Source organism: Lolium perenne, chromosome 7, assembly GCF_019359855.2.
Source record: "Lolium perenne isolate Kyuss_39 chromosome 7, Kyuss_2.0, whole genome shotgun sequence".
In the NCBI taxonomy this organism is placed as follows: Eukaryota; Viridiplantae; Streptophyta; class Magnoliopsida; order Poales; family Poaceae; genus Lolium; species Lolium perenne.
Window position 1 is genome coordinate 186,181,618 of NC_067250.2, and position 3,911 is coordinate 186,185,528.

At 43.5% G+C, this 3,911-nt stretch overlaps 1 non-coding gene across 1 annotated transcript; it reads left to right on the forward strand.

Moving 5' to 3' along the window:
* Nucleotides 1-3,070: 3,070 nt before the first annotated feature.
* On the forward strand, nucleotides 3,071-3,144 carry TRNAE-UUC (transfer RNA glutamic acid (anticodon UUC)). The gene has a single exon. It is a non-coding gene; the product is annotated as a tRNA-Glu (tRNA).
* The last annotated feature ends 767 nt before the right edge of the window (nucleotides 3,145-3,911 follow it).

A 3,911-nucleotide genomic window follows, 5' to 3' on the forward strand; every position in this document is an offset into this window, starting at 1 on the left:
TTTTAAGCTTTTGCTTATGAAGAAGCGGGCTTATAGATTTTGGTGGGGAGAAGCTCCTAGAAACTTTATTGTTATTGTGTAATGTCCCTAATGGCCCTAAATTTGATGTGCAGCTGATTATTAGTTCCATTGTAAGATTTTCCATGTTAATTAAATACATAGAATACACACTATCAGCCTCCAAATCAATACAAAGGTTACTGTAAGTGTTTGAACTTTGAAGTAATACTACCTGGAGCATGATTCTTCCAGATACTACACGAACAACCTGAAGCTGCACCTCATCACCTCGTCAACTTGATCCAAGAAGAACAACGAAAACTGGATCTGACCAGAGGGGCATGAGGAGCTGACGTGAACACGTAAAACTGAACCATTGAACCATCCTACACACAGGTATTCCCATTTTAATGAATGAAAAACAGCAACGGAGAACGATCTGGACACTCGGTGGGGAGGACGAGCTTGAGGAAGCGGGTTCAGGGGTGGGGAGAAGGCAACGGAGAACGGAGGTTGATGGTCGACCGGCGGGGGCTGAGCGGCCAGCTCGTCGTCGGCGCCGGTCTGCGGGTGGAGACGCGGGCGCGAGTCACTGCTGATGGAGATGGGGGCGCGAGAACGAGGAGGGGAAGGCGTCAGGATGTGCGCCGCCCCGGCGGTGGTGCCGACGGCGGGTTCATCGATTGTGGAGCGGCTGCGGAACACGGAACCCTATCTCAGATGCGGACGCACAGCGATGGAGCGATGCTCAGAACGAAACGCTGCCTCACGGTGGGCAAAAAAACCGATGACCGAAGACCGAAACCGAAAAGACCGAGACCGAACCCGAAAAGACCGAGACCGAAATGACCGATAAAATATCGGGTAGAAAATTTTATAGACCGAATTAAGTTTGGTCAATTCGGTCAGTTTGTTCTGAGTAACCGAATAGACCGAACTGACCGAATTTTACGTAAGACTGTCCCAATCTTTAGATTTTTTGATATGCGTGAGATGTGATATTCTTGAATGTTCATAAACTTCTCTAGCGTTGTTACATTTTTATTTAGATTGTTGAATATTTATTCGTGTCAATTGATAATAATATATGTAATGAAAAAACATCCAAAATACATCTAAAATGTTGCCAACCTTTTACTAAATAATGTCTAAGTTTTGCGTTGACAACGTCAGCCACACTATTCGGTCATGACCGAACCCGAACCCGAATTACAGGGTACCCGAATTTGTCGGGTAGTAAAAGTAACGAGTATATTTCGGTCTTCATTTTTTTCTGACCGAATTTGAAATAGACCGAAATAGAAAAACCGAATTTTCGGTCATGACCGAATGCCCACCCCTATCGCTGCCTGGTTTCTCTTTTTTTTTCCTTTTCACTTCTCCAAACGTTATCCTCTGGATGGCAATCTTCTGTAAATAAAAGCAACATAAGGGCTACCTACCCATACCGGTTCGATTCGCAAGGCAGAAGCTCGGGAAGCTCTCCAAAAACAGGTCAGTTTCTCGCTATAGATAGAAAGAGGGCTTCTCGATGGACAGAAGATGGCCTGAAGCTGGAGACTTCTGTTGGGCTTCAGCTGTCCTCGAAGCTGCTTTACAAGCTCAAAAGAAGTGGCCCTTATTCTTGTTGGATAAGAGATATCATCAGTTTACTCCGTCTGGTCCAGAAAACTATCATTATTCATGGTCTCTGGAAAATATAGGGTTGACAACTAATTCTAGTGAACATGTTCATAAAACCCAATCAAGTTAGATGATATGAGCACTTTGGAACAGAAAAATAAACACATAAGTTCCAAATATCTACTCACGATACTTATTATCGATTAGCGGGACTAGCATAGATATGTGAACAAATAGTACTAAGAGTTTTGAAGAAAGTATGACCATGAATCCCGGTAATGGAGTTTTCTTTTTATTGAATCAGATTGCTTGTGTTTTGTTTTCTAACTACTCTTGCACATCTGTTCTTTTTTTTTGAAGATGAAACCATTATATATAAACGCAAGCAAGCCGCCTCATTAAAAACCTTCCAGTCCTCTTCGGTACCCTGGTAAGGAAAAGAGTGCGTGAAAAACTTGTTGTACCAAGAGACACAGAAATGGTTACATCAGGAGGCGAGAGAACCTAAGAAACGAGAGGACGCCTCAACCTCACAGGATTACAATCCTCCAAGACTAGATCAACCAGGGAAGTAGGGCATGAGCCATGCAATAAACCTACTTCGCCCTGCCTGCCTAAGTGTGCCAAACCGTGAGCTACCCTATTACTGACACGGTCCACTTTTGAGATGCAGATATGCCTGAAAATACGCAGTAATTCATGTCCTTCTTTGTAGAGACACCAGCAAGGAGACTTGTCCTGACATCCATCATTCAACACATGTACCACCCGTAGACAGTCAGACTCGACTATGCCTTTATCACATGGAACGTTGGACAAATGTTTCATCCCCTCTAGGCATGCTAAATTTCAGCCTCTTCAGCACTTGCACACCTTGTTGGATAAGAAATATCAGTTTACTCCATCTGGTCCAGAAAAACTATCAATATTCATGGTCTCTGGAAATATAGGGTTGACAACTAATTCTAGTGAACATATTCATAAAACCCAATCAAGTTAGATGATATGAGAACTTTGGAACAGAAAAATAAACACATAAGTTCCAAATATCTACTCATAATACTTATTATGGATTAGAGGGACTAGCATAGATATGTGAACAAATAGTACTAAGAGTTTTGAAGAAAGTATGTCCACGGCAGTTGGATATAAACATCGGAAAGTTTAACACCAATGCTAGAAAAATTGGGAATATATCTGGAGCTTTTTTTAAAGCAGTTGCGGGTATACATATGGAAAACTATGTCCAATGAAAAAACAATACATGCTCAAGTGAACAAATTGAGATGTCGACGAGGACTTGAGCCAGATTGCACGTCTATCCAGTCCCTAACCTAATGAAGCTAGGACCGATTGCTATACCCGCAAAAAAAAAATGGAAGCACACGTTGGGCACCTGATCTATGAATAGACATTATATAAGTTTAAACACAAAAATAGCCAGCGATCCATTATCGTCCAGCCCGGTTAGGATACCTGGCTTTCACCCAGGCGACCCGGGTTCAAATCCCGGTAATGGAGATCTTTTGTACTTTTTGCTCCTTGCTTTCATTCGATTTATTTTTATCTTCTTAAGAGAGAAGAGGTCATAGATCTACGCTATTGCTGACTTAAACCTTGTTTAGACGCTGCACAGGAGTGCACGTGTTGAAGCCGAGGTTATATATCTGTGCTTGACCACAAGCCGTCAGTCACCATCAGAGCGACGCGTGCCGACTGCCTTGCCAAGAGAGCATGTATATCACGACGAAATCCCTCAGAAAAAAAAAATCACGACGAAAGATCTTCGAACCCACAGCGCATCTATGAAGCTTTCTGAACTCTGATTATTTGTCCGAGAAAACAAAACACTGCTGCCCGCGTGGCGGCGAGGTGTAAGAAACGTTGACAGTCCCATGGATCATCGTCAGCCTAGCTAGTTCCTTGTCTGTCAAGCCACCTCTTCTTTCAGTTCGAGAATTCAGACATTTGTGACCGTGACCGCCAAGCCAGCTAGCTCGATATTCTACCTCCTCCTCTGCACCACCAACCACTACAAATACTTGACCATCTCGTTGGAGCCCTCCACACCGAAAACATTCTCTCGGGTGAATATCAGACCGGAGCAAAAACAATAATAAGCTTAGCATCTGCAGGAGAGGAGCAATGGTGTACGATGCAGCAGCAGCCGTTGCTGTGAAAAGCGAGCTGCAGCAAAGAGGAAAGAAAGGGAGAGATCAGGTGGGCAAGGAGAAGACAAAGAAGAAGCCCAGATGGAGCGTTGTTCTCCGGATCGTGAGGAAGGTTTA